Raw genomic sequence first — 12,401 nt, 5'->3', positions numbered from 1 at the left:
GCATAAGTCTGTGCAAACATAGACTCATGAGAGACCTGGGTGATGAAGCTCAATGGTTAAAGGAATCACGGAAGCGGTGTGAAGTGCTCCGTCGCGCGTCTAGACGGTACCATAGGAGGCGAGCTGCCATGGTTCGCCGCATGCTACAGGAGCAAGCTATCTTAGGTGTGCACAGTGTCCCCCGGTCCCCTCCTCCTCCTCCCTGTCCGGAACTCGACCTCACCAGTCTGAAGCAGCCACCTTGTTCGTGACCAGTCCAGACCTGTTACTAGGGGCGTTGTCCGGTTTAATTACGGAAAACATTATCGGATGTTTGTATTCAGACACAAAGGTCTTTCAGATAGAGTCCTGAAAATTTATGTTTTTCAAAGCCTGTCTGAAGGGGGCTTTAGTTTCTCTAAGATCGTTAGCTTCTTTTTTAAACTGGTCCAGTTGCAATTGTGTTTTTATCTGAGGCAGGATTCTGCAGTTTGGGTTGCATTAAATTTTAAGGAGATTCATTAAAGAACTGGAATTGCTCTAGAAGTCCTTTGGATTGTTAGCAGAGGATGGTTTCGATCCATCGACCTCTGGGTTATGGGCCCAGCACGCTTCCGCTGCGCCACTCTGCTTGGCAATTCTCCTTTCTCAAATGGTCCTATCTGCAACCTTTAAAACTGTGCCAGTACTGACAGAAGGTTTAAAGGTTGACTACAGTTGAAGCGTCTCCAAAAGTTGAAATAGAATGCAACATCTCAAGAATAAAGGTGTACTCATCGAAGCACTGCTGAACATATTGCTGTGTGTTTCAATCGATTGACTGTACCACGTGCACTGAAATCTATGCTTCCATAGTTGTGTTTATGGCAGAGGTGGGATTTGAACCCACGCCTCCTTAGAGACTGGAACCTTAATCCAGCGCCTTAGACCACTCGGCCACTCTACCACAAAGAAAACCCTTGAATGCCTTTGTCATTAACTGACCTCTGAAGGTGGGTGGACATTTTGCCTCCAATAACAAGTTAGCTGTACCACAGAAATACTTGTCACGTGTTAACATGTCATTTAAATTGATAAATACTCTGCAAACATCAAGTCAGGTAATTGTAGTGAAATTTAATGGTAATGCATCTTGACTCACATAAACCCTTTTCAGATTGCCATTCTGGAATATGTGTGGACAATTCAGTCCGATTTTTAACCAGAACTGTGTTTTCAGACACACCACTTTTGTACTGGAAATTGTCCTTTCGGCTGCCTTCACACAGCAGGGAAAGGTTCGAGATGTTTGAGGGGGGGGGGGGGGGGGGGGGGGGGCTGTATTCAGATATTGCGTAAACATTGTGTGGCGGGTGTACATGCGTCATTTTACCCAAACAAAGCCATTCAGTCAAACATGGCAGACGAAGAGATAGAATTCTTCTCACTGATCGAACTTATGTTAAGCATAAGTCTGTGCAAACATAGACTCATGAGAGACCTGGGTGATGAAGCTCAATGGTTAAAGGAATCACGGAAGCGGTGTGAAGTGCTCCGTCGCGCGTCTAGACGGTACCATAGGAGGCGAGCTGCCATGGTTCGCCGCATGCTACAGGAGCAAGCTATCTTAGGTGTGCACAGTGTCCCCCGGTCCCCTCCTCCTCCTCCCTGTCCGGAACTCGACCTCACCAGTCTGAAGCAGCCACCTTGTTCGTGACCAGTCCAGACCTGTTACTAGGGGCGTTGTCCGGTTTAATTACGGAAAACATTATCGGATGTTTGTATTCAGACACAAAGGTCTTTCAGATAGAGTCCTGAAAATTTATGTTTTTCAAAGCCTGTCTGAAGGGGGCTTTAGTTTCTCTAAGATCGTTAGCTTCTTTTTTAAACTGGTCCAGTTGCAATTGTGTTTTTATCTGAGGCAGGATTCTGCAGTTTGGGTTGCATTAAATTTTAAGGAGATTCATTAAAGAACTGGAATTGCTCTAGAAGTCCTTTGGATTGTTAGCAGAGGATGGTTTCGATCCATCGACCTCTGGGTTATGGGCCCAGCACGCTTCCGCTGCGCCACTCTGCTTGGCAATTCTCCTTTCTCAAATGGTCCTATCTGCAACCTTTAAAACTGTGCCAGTACTGACAGAAGGTTTAAAGGTTGACTACAGTTGAAGCGTCTCCAAAAGTTGAAATAGAATGCAACATCTCAAGAATAAAGGTGTACTCATCGAAGCACTGCTGAACATATTGCTGTGTGTTTCAATCGATTGACTGTACCACGTGCACTGAAATCTATGCTTCCATAGTTGTGTTTATGGCAGAGGTGGGATTTGAACCCACGCCTCCTTAGAGACTGGAACCTTAATCCAGCCTCTTAGACCACTCGGCCACTCTACCACAAAGAAAACCCTTGAATGCCTTTGTCATTAACTGACCTCTGAAGGTGGGTGGACATTTTGCCTCCAATAACAAGTTAGCTGTACCACAGAAATACTTGTCACGTGTTAACATGTCATTTAAATTGATAAATACTCTGCAAACATCAAGTCAGGTAATTGTAGTGAGATTTAATGGTAATGCATCTTGACTCACATAAACCCTTTTCAGATTGCCATTCTGGAATATGTGTGGACAATTCAGTCCGATTTTTAACCAGAACTGTGTTTTCAGACACACCACTTTTGTACTGGAAATTGTCCTTTCGGCTGCCTTCACACAGCAGGGAAAGGTTCGAGATGTTTGAGGGGGGGGGGGGGGGGGGGGGGGGGCTGTATTCAGATATTGCGTAAACATTGTGTGGCGGGTGTACATGCGTCATTTTACCCAAACAAAGCCATTCAGTCAAACATGGCAGACGAAGAGATAGAATTCTTCTCACTGATCGAACTTATGTTAAGCATAAGTCTGTGCAAACATAGACTCATGAGAGACCTGGGTGATGAAGCTCAATGGTTAAAGGAATCACGGAAGCGGTGTGAAGTGCTCCGTCGCGCGTCTAGACGGTACCATAGGAGGCGAGCTGCCATGGTTCGCCGCATGCTACAGGAGCAAGCTATCTTAGGTGTGCACAGTGTCCCCCGGTCCCCTCCTCCTCCTCCCTGTCCGGAACTCGACCTCACCAGTCTGAAGCAGCCACCTTGTTCGTGACCAGTCCAGACCTGTTACTAGGGGCGTTGTCCGGTTTAATTACGGAAAACATTATCGGATGTTTGTATTCAGACACAAAGGTCTTTCAGATAGAGTCCTGAAAATTTATGTTTTTCAAAGCCTGTCTGAAGGGGGCTTTAGTTTCTCTAAGATCGTTAGCTTCTTTTTTAAACTGGTCCAGTTGCAATTGTGTTTTTATCTGAGGCAGGATTCTGCAGTTTGGGTTGCATTAAATTTTAAGGAGATTCATTAAAGAACTGGAATTGCTCTAGAAGTCCTTTGGATTGTTAGCAGAGGATGGTTTCGATCCATCGACCTCTGGGTTATGGGCCCAGCACGCTTCCGCTGCGCCACTCTGCTTGGCAATTCTCCTTTCTCAAATGGTCCTATCTGCAACCTTTAAAACTGTGCCAGTACTGACAGAAGGTTTAAAGGTTGACTACAGTTGAAGCGTCTCCAAAAGTTGAAATAGAATGCAACATCTCAAGAATAAAGGTGTACTCATCGAAGCACTGCTGAACATATTGCTGTGTGTTTCAATCGATTGACTGTACCACGTGCACTGAAATCTATGCTTCCATAGTTGTGTTTATGGCAGAGGTGGGATTTGAACCCACGCCTCCTTAGAGACTGGAACCTTAATCCAGCGCCTTAGACCACTCGGCCACTCTACCACAAAGAAAACGCTTGAATGCCTTTGTCATTAACTGACCTCTGAAGGTGGGTGGACATTTTGCCTCCAATAACAAGTTAGCTGTACCACAGAAATACTTGTCACGTGTTAACATGTCATTTAAATTGATAAATACTCTGCAAACATCAAGTCAGGTAATTGTAGTGAAATTTAATGGTAATGCATCTTGACTCACATAAACCCTTTTCAGATTGCCATTCTGGAATATGTGTGGACAATTCAGTCCGATTTTTAACCAGAACTGTGTTTTCAGACACACCACTTTTGTACTGGAAATTGTCCTTTCGGCTGCCTTCACACAGCAGGGAAAGGTTCGAGATGTTTGAGGGGGGGGGGGGGGGGGGCTGTATTCAGATATTGCGTAAACATTGTGTGGCGGGTGTACATGCGTCATTTTACCCAAACAAAGCCATTCAGTCAAACATGGCAGACGAAGAGATAGAATTCTTCTCACTGATCGAACTTATGTTAAGCATAAGTCTGTGCAAACATAGACTCATGAGAGACCTGGGTGATGAAGCTCAATGGTTAAAGGAATCACGGAAGCGGTGTGAAGTGCTCCGTCGCGCGTCTAGACGGTACCATAGGAGGCGAGCTGCCATGGTTCGCCGCATGCTACAGGAGCAAGCTATCTTAGGTGTGCACAGTGTCCCCCGGTCCCCTCCTCCTCCTCCCTGTCCGGAACTCGACCTCACCAGTCTGAAGCAGCCACCTTGTTCGTGACCAGTCCAGACCTGTTACTAGGGGCGTTGTCCGGTTTAATTACGGAAAACATTATCGGATGTTTGTATTCAGACACAAAGGTCTTTCAGATAGAGTCCTGAAAATTTATGTTTTTCAAAGCCTGTCTGAAGGGGGCTTTAGTTTCTCTAAGATCGTTAGCTTCTTTTTTAAACTGGTCCAGTTGCAATTGTGTTTTTATCTGAGGCAGGATTCTGCAGTTTGGGTTGCATTAAATTTTAAGGAGATTCATTAAAGAACTGGAATTGCTCTAGAAGTCCTTTGGATTGTTAGCAGAGGATGGTTTCGATCCATCGACCTCTGGGTTATGGGCCCAGCACGCTTCCGCTGCGCCACTCTGCTTGGCAATTCTCCTTTCTCAAATGGTCCTATCTGCAACCTTTAAAACTGTGCCAGTACTGACAGAAGGTTTAAAGGTTGACTACAGTTGAAGAGTCTCCAAAAGTTGAAATAGAATGCAACATCTCAAGAATAAAGGTGTACTCATCGAAGCACTGCTGAACATATTGCTGTGTGTTTCAATCGATTGACTGTACCACGTGCACTGAAATCTATGCTTCCATAGTTGTGTTTATGGCAGAGGTGGGATTTGAACCCACGCCTCCTTAGAGACTGGAACCTTAATCCAGCGCCTTAGACCACTCGGCCACTCTACCACAAAGAAAACGCTTGAATGCCTTTGTCATTAACTGACCTCTGAAGGTGGGTGGACATTTTGCCTCCAATAACAAGTTAGCTGTACCACAGAAATACTTGTCACGTGTTAACATGTCATTTAAATTGATAAATACTCTGCAAACATCAAGTCAGGTAATTGTAGTGAGATTTAATGGTAATGCATCTTGACTCACATAAACCCTTTTCAGATTGCCATTCTGGAATATGTGTGGACAATTCAGTCCGATTTTTAACCAGAACTGTGTTTTCAGACACACCACTTTTGTACTGGAAATTGTCCTTTCGGCTGCCTTCACACAGCAGGGAAAGGTTCGAGATGTTTGAGGGGGGGGGGGGGGGGGGGGGGGCTGTATTCAGATATTGCGTAAACATTGTGTGGCGGGTGTACATGCGTCATTTTACCCAAACAAAGCCATTCAGTCAAACATGGCAGACGAAGAGATAGAATTCTTCTCACTGATCGAACTTATGTTAAGCATAAGTCTGTGCAAACATAGACTCATGAGAGACCTGGGTGATGAAGCTCAATGGTTAAAGGAATCACGGAAGCGGTGTGAAGTGCTCCGTCACGCGTCTAGACGGTACCATAGGAGGCGAGCTGCCATGGTTCGCCGCATGCTACAGGAGCAAGCTATCTTAGGTGTTCACAGTGTCCCCCGGTCCCCTCCTCCTCCTCCCTGTCCGGAACTCGACCTCACCAGTCTGAAGCAGCCACCTTGTTCGTGACCAGTCCAGACCTGTTACTAGGGGCGTTGTCCGGTTTAATTACGGAAAACATTATCGGATGTTTGTATTCAGACACAAAGGTCTTTCAGATAGAGTCCTGAAAATTTATGTTTTTCAAAGCCTGTCTGAAGGGGGCTTTAGTTTCTCTAAGATCGTTAGCTTCTTTTTTAAACTGGTCCAGTTGCAATTGTGTTTTTATCTGAGGCAGGATTCTGCAGTTTGGGTTGCATTAAATTTTAAGGAGATTCATTAAAGAACTGGAATTGCTCTAGAAGTCCTTTGGTTTGTTAGCAGTGGAAGGTTTTGATCCATCGACCTCTGAGTTATGGGCCCAGCACGCTTCCGCTGCGCCACTCTGCTTTCCAATTCTTCTTTCTCAAATGGTCCTATCTGCAACCTTTAAACATGTGCCAGTACTGAAAGAAGGTTTAAAGGTTGACTACAGTTGAAGCGTCTCCAAAAGTTGAAATAGAATACAACATCTCAAGAACAAAGGCGTACTCATCGAAGCACTGCTGAACATATTGCTGTGTATTTCAATTGATTGACTGTACCACGTGCACTGAAATCTATGCTTCCATAGTTGTGTTTATGGCAGAGGTGGGATTTGAACCCACGCCTCCTTAGAGACTGGAACCTTAATCCAGCGCCTTAGACCACTCGGCCACTCAACCACAAAGAAAACCTTTGAATGCCTTTGTCATTAACTGACCTCTGAAGGTGGGTGGACATTTTGCCTCCAATAACAAGTTAGCTGTACAACAGAAATACTTGTCACGTGTTAACATGTCATTTAAATTGATAAATACTCTGCAAACATCAAGTCAGGTAATTGTAGTGAGATTTAATGGTAATGCATCTTGACTCACATAAACCCTTTTCAGATTGCCATTCTGGAATATGTGTGGACAATTCAGTCCGGTTTTTAACCAGAACTGTGTTTTCAGACACACCACTTTTGTACTGGAAATTGTCCTTTCGGCTGCCTTCACACAGCAGGGAAAGGTTCGAGATGTTTGAGGGGGGGGCTGTATTCAGATATTGCGTAAACATTGTGTGGCGGGTGTACATGCGTCATTTTACCCAAACAAAGCCATTCAGTCAAACATGGCAGACGAAGAGATAGAATTCTTCTCACTGATCGGACTTATGTTAAGCATTAGTCTGCGCAAACATAGACTCATGAGAGACCTGGATGATGAAGCTCAATGGTTAAAGGAATCACGGAAGCGGTGTGAAGTGCTCCGTCACGATTCTAGACGGTACCATAGGAGGCGAGCTGCCATGGTTCCCCGCATGCTACAGGAGCAAGCTATCTTAGGTGTGCACAGTGTCCCCCGGTCCCCTCCTCCTCCTCCCTGTCCGGAACTCGACCTCACCAGTCTGAAGCAGCCACCTTGTTCGTGACCAGTCCAGACCTGTTACTAGGGGGGTTGTCCGGTTTAATTACGGAAAACATTATCGGATGTTTGTATTCAGACACAAAGGTCTTACAGATAGAGTCCTGAAAATTTCCGTTTTTCAAAGCCTGTCTGAAGGGGTCTTTAGTTTCTCTAAGATCGTTAGCTTCTTTTTTAAACTGGTCCAGTTGCAATTGTGTTTTTATCTGAGGCAGGATTCTGCAGTTTGGGTTGCATTAAATTTTAAGGAGATTCATTAAAGAACTGGTATTGCTCTAGAAGTCCTTTGGTTTGTTAGCAGAGGATGGTTTCGATCCATCGACCTCTGGGTTATGGGCCCAGCACGCTTCCGCTGCGCCACTCTGCTTGGCAATTCTCCTTTCTCAAATGGTCCTATCTGCAACCTTTAAAACTGTGCCAGTACTGACAGAAGGTTTAAAGGTTGACTACAGTTGAAGCGTCTCCAAAAGTTGAAATAGAATGCAACATCTCAAGAATAAAGGTGTACTCATCGAAGCACTGCTGAACATATTGCTGTGTGTTTCAATCGATTGACTGTACCACGTGCACTTAAATCTATGCTTCCATAGTTGTGTTTATGGCAGAGGTGGGATTTGAACCCACGCCTCCTTAGAGACTGGAACCTTAATCCAGCGCCTTAGACCACTCGGCCACTCTACCACAAAGAAAGCGCTTGAATGCCTTTGTCATTAACTGACCTCTGAAGGTTGGTGGACATTTTGCCTCCAATAACAAGTTAGCTGTACCACAGAAATACTTGTCACGTGTTAACATGTCATTTAAATTGATAAATACTCTGCAAACATCAAGTCAGGTAATTGTAGTGAGATTTAATGGTAATGCATCTTGACTCACATAAACCCTTTTCAGATTGCCATTCTGGAATATGTGTGGACAATTCAGTCCGATTTTTAACCAGAACTGTGTTTTCAGACACACCACTTTTGTACTGGAAATTGTCCTTTCGGCTGCCTTCACACAGCAGGGAAAGGTTCGAGATGTTTGAGGGGGGGGGGGGGGGCGGGGGGGGGGGGGGGCTGTATTCAGATATTGCGTAAACATTGTGTGGCGGGTGTACATGCGTCATTTTACCCAAACAAAGCCATTCAGTCAAACATGGCAGACGAAGAGATAGAATTCTTCTCACTGATCGAACTTATGTTAAGCATAAGTCTGTGCAAACATAGACTCATGAGAGACCTGGGTGATGAAGCTCAATGGTTAAAGGAATCACGGAAGCGGTGTGAAGTGCTCCGTCGCGCGTCTAGACGGTACCATAGGAGGCGAGCTGCCATGGTTCGCCGCATGCTACAGGAGCAAGCTATCTTAGGTGTGCACAGTGTCCCCCGGTCCCCTCCTCCTCCTCCCTGTCCAGAACTCGACCTCACCAGTCTGAAGCAGCCACCTTGTTCGTGACCAGTCCAGACCTGTTACTAGGGGCGTTGTCCGGTTTAATTACGGAAAACATTATCGGATGTTTGTATTCAGACACAAAGGTCTTTCAGATAGAGTCCTGAAAATTTCCGTTTTTCAAAGCCTGTCTGAAGGGGGCTTTAGTTTCTCTAAGATCGTTAGCTTCTTTTTTACACTGGTCCAGTTGCAATTGTGTTTTTATCTGAGGCAGGATTCTGCAGTTTGGGTTGCATTAAATTTTAAGGAGATTCATTAAAGAACTGGAATTGCTCTAGAAGTCCTTTGGTTTGTTAGCAGTGGAAGGTTTTGATCCATCGACCTCTGAGTTATGGGCCCAGCACGCTTCCGCTGCGCCACTCTGCTTTCCAATTCTCCTTTCTCAAATGGTCCTATCTGCAACCTTTAAACATGTGCCAGTACTGAAAGAAGGTTTAAAGGTTGACTACAGTTGAAGCGTCTCCAAAAGTTGAAATAGAATACAATATCTCAAGAACAAAGGCGTACTCATCGAAGCACTGCTGAACATATTGCTGTGTATTTCAATTGATTGACTGTACCACGTGCACTGAAATCTATGCTTCCATAGTTGTGTTTATGGCAGAGGTGGGATTTGAACCCACGCCTCCTTAGAGACTGGAACCTTAATCCAGCGCCTTAGACCACTCGGCCACTCTACCACAAAGAAAACCTTCGAATGCCTTTGTCATTAACTGACCTCTGAAGGTGGGTGGACATTTTGCCTCCAATAACAAGTTAGCTGTACAACAGAAATACTTGTCACGTGTTAACATGTCATTTAAATTGATAAATACTCTGCAAACATCAAGTCAGGTAATTGTAGTGAGATTTAATGGTAATGCATCTTGACTCACATAAACCCTTTTCAGATTGCCATTCTGGAATATGTGTGGACAATTCAGTCCGATTTTTAACCAGAACTGTGTCTTCAGACACACCACTTTTGTACTGGAAATTGTCCTTTCGGCTGCCTTCACACAGCAGGGAAAGGTTCGAGATGTTTGAGGGGGGGGGGGGGGCTGTATTCAGATATTGCGTAAACATTGTGTGGCGGGTGTACATGCGTCATTTTACCCAAACAAAGCCATTCAGTCAAACATGGCAGACGAAGAGATAGAATTCTTCTCACTGATCGAACTTATGTTAAGCATAAGTCTGTGCAAACATAGACTCATGAGAGACCTGGGTGATGAAGCTCAATGGTTAAAGGAATCACGGAAGCGGTGTGAAGTGCTCCGTCACGCGTCTAGACGGTACCATAGGAGGCGAGCTGCCATGGTTCGCCGCATGCTACAGGAGCAAGCTATCTTAGGTGTGCACAGTGTCCCCCGGTCCCCTCCTCCTCCTCCCTGTCCGGAACTCGACCTCACCAGTCTGAAGCAGCCACCTTGTTCGTGACCAGTCCAGACCTGTTACTAGGGGCGTTGTCCGGTTTAATTACGGAAAACATTATCGGATGTTTGTATTCAGACACAAAGGTCTTTCAGATAGAGTCCTGAAAATTTATGTTTTTCAAAGCCTGTCTGAAGGGGGCTTTAGTTTCTCTAAGATCGTTAGCTTCTTTTTTAAACTGGTCCAGTTGCAATTGTGTTTTTATCTGAGGCAGGATTCTGCAGTTTGGGTTGCATTAAATTTTAAGGAGATTCATTAAAGAACTGGAATTGCTCTAGAAGTCCTTTGGATTGTTAGCAGAGGATGGTTTCGATCCATCGACCTCTGGGTTATGGGCCCAGCACGCTTCCGCTGCGCCACTCTGCTTGGCAATTCTCCTTTCTCAAATGGTCCTATCTGCAACCTTTAAAAATGTGCCAGTACTGACAGAAGGTTTAAAGGTTGACTACAGTTGAAGCGTCTCCAAAAGTTGAAATAGAATGCAACATCTCAAGAATAAAGCCGCACTCATCGAAGCACTGTTGAACATATTGCTGTGTGTTTCAATCGATTGACTGTTCCACGTGCACTGAAATCTATGCTTCCATAGTTGTGTTTATGGCAGAGGTGGGATTTGAACCCACGCCTCCTTAGAGACTGGAACCTTAATCCAGCGCCTTAGACCACTCGGCCACTCTACCACAAAGAAAACCCTTGAATGCCTTTGTCATTAACTGACCTCTGAAGGTGGGTGGACATTTTGCCTCCAATAACAAGTTAGCTGTACCACAGAAATACTTGTCACGTGTTAACATGTCATTTAAATTGATAAATACTCTGCAAACATCAAGTCAGGTAATTGTAGTGAGATTTAATGGTAATGCATCTTGACTCACATAAACCCTTTTCAGATTGGCATTCTGGAATATGTGTGGACAATTCAGTCCGGTTTTTAACCAGAACTGTGTTTTCAGACACACCACTTTTGTACTGGAAATTGTCCTTTCGGCTGCCTTCACACAGCAGGGAAAGGTTCGAGATGTTTGAGGGGGGGGGGGGGGGGCTGTATTCAGATATTGCGTAAACATTGTGTGGCGGGTGTACATGCGTCATTTTACCCAAACAAAGCCATTCAGTCAAACATGACAGACGAAGAGATAGAATTATTCTCACTGATCGAACTTATGTCAAGCATAAGTCTGTGCAAACATAGACTCATGAGAGACCTGGATGATGAAGCTCAATGGTTAAAGGAATCACGGAAGCGGTGTGAAGTGCTCCGTCGCGCGTCTAGACGGTACCATAGGAGGCGAGCTGCCATGGTTCGCCGCATGCTACAGGAGCAAGCTATCTTAGGTGTGCACAGTGTCCCCCGGTCCCCTCCTCCTCCCTGTCCGGAACTCGACCTCACCAGTCTGAAGCAGCCACCTTGTTCGTGACCAGTCCAGACCTGTTACTAGGGGCGTTGTCCGGTTTAATTACGGAAAACATTATCGGATGTTTGTATTCAGACACAAAGGTCTTTCAGATAGAGTCCTGAAAATTTCCGTTTTTCAAAGCCTGTCTGAAGGGGGCTTTAGTTTCTCTAAGATCGTTAGCTTCTTTTTTACACTGGTCCAGTTGCAATTGTGTTTTTATCTGAGGCAGGATTCTGCAGTTTGGGTTGCATTAAATTTTAAGGAGATTCATTAAAGAACTGGAATTGCTCTAGAAGTCCTTTGGTTTGTTAGCAGTGGAAGGTTTTGATCCATCGACCTCTGAGTTATGGGCCCAGCACGCTTCCGCTGCGCCACTCTGCTTTCCAATTCTTCTTTCTCAAATGGTCCTATCTGCAACCTTTAAACATGTGCCAGTACTGAAAGAAGGTTTAAAGGTTGACTACAGTTGAAGCGTCTCCAAAAGTTGAAATAGAATACAACATCTCAAGAACAAAGGCGTCCTCATCGAAGCACTGCTGAACATATTGCTGTGTATTTCAATTGATTGACTGTACCACGTGCACTGAAATCTATGCTTCCATAGTTGTGTTTATGGCAGAGGTGGGATTTGAACCCACGCCTCCTTAGAGACTGGAACCTTAATCCAGCGCCTTAGACCACTCGGCCACTCTACCACAAAGAAAACCTTTGAATGCCTTTGTCATTAACTGACCTCTGAAGGTGGGTGGACATTTTGCCTCCAATAACAAGTTAGCTGTACAACAGAAATACTTGTCACGTGTTAACATGTCATTTAAATTG

At 44.9% G+C, this 12,401-nt stretch overlaps 8 non-coding genes across 8 annotated transcripts; all 8 read right to left on the bottom strand.

The window, feature by feature from the left end:
- Nucleotides 1-843: 843 nt before the first annotated feature.
- On the bottom strand, nt 844-925 carry trnal-aag (transfer RNA leucine (anticodon AAG)). Its single transcript has one exon. It is a non-coding gene; the product is annotated as a tRNA-Leu (tRNA).
- A 2,766-nt stretch (nt 926-3,691) lies between these two features.
- On the bottom strand, nt 3,692-3,773 carry trnal-aag (transfer RNA leucine (anticodon AAG)). The gene has a single exon. It is a non-coding gene; the product is annotated as a tRNA-Leu (tRNA).
- A 1,335-nt stretch (nt 3,774-5,108) lies between these two features.
- Nucleotides 5,109-5,190, bottom strand: trnal-aag (transfer RNA leucine (anticodon AAG)). Its single transcript has one exon. It is a non-coding gene; the product is annotated as a tRNA-Leu (tRNA).
- Nucleotides 5,191-6,530: 1,340 nt separating this feature from the next.
- On the bottom strand, nt 6,531-6,612 carry trnal-aag (transfer RNA leucine (anticodon AAG)). The gene has a single exon. It is a non-coding gene; the product is annotated as a tRNA-Leu (tRNA).
- Nucleotides 6,613-7,937: 1,325 nt separating this feature from the next.
- On the bottom strand, nt 7,938-8,019 carry trnal-aag (transfer RNA leucine (anticodon AAG)). Its single transcript has one exon. It is a non-coding gene; the product is annotated as a tRNA-Leu (tRNA).
- A 1,348-nt stretch (nt 8,020-9,367) lies between these two features.
- On the bottom strand, nt 9,368-9,449 carry trnal-aag (transfer RNA leucine (anticodon AAG)). Its single transcript has one exon. It is a non-coding gene; the product is annotated as a tRNA-Leu (tRNA).
- A 1,331-nt stretch (nt 9,450-10,780) lies between these two features.
- On the bottom strand, nt 10,781-10,862 carry trnal-aag (transfer RNA leucine (anticodon AAG)). The gene has a single exon. It is a non-coding gene; the product is annotated as a tRNA-Leu (tRNA).
- Nucleotides 10,863-12,192: 1,330 nt separating this feature from the next.
- Nucleotides 12,193-12,274, bottom strand: trnal-aag (transfer RNA leucine (anticodon AAG)). Its single transcript has one exon. It is a non-coding gene; the product is annotated as a tRNA-Leu (tRNA).
- Nucleotides 12,275-12,401: the final 127 nt, after the last annotated feature.

Source organism: Nothobranchius furzeri, chromosome 4 (genome assembly GCF_043380555.1).
Source record: "Nothobranchius furzeri strain GRZ-AD chromosome 4, NfurGRZ-RIMD1, whole genome shotgun sequence".
In the NCBI taxonomy this organism is placed as follows: domain Eukaryota; kingdom Metazoa; phylum Chordata; class Actinopteri; order Cyprinodontiformes; family Nothobranchiidae; genus Nothobranchius; species Nothobranchius furzeri.
This window is presented reverse-complemented; position numbering and strand designations above follow the sequence as displayed.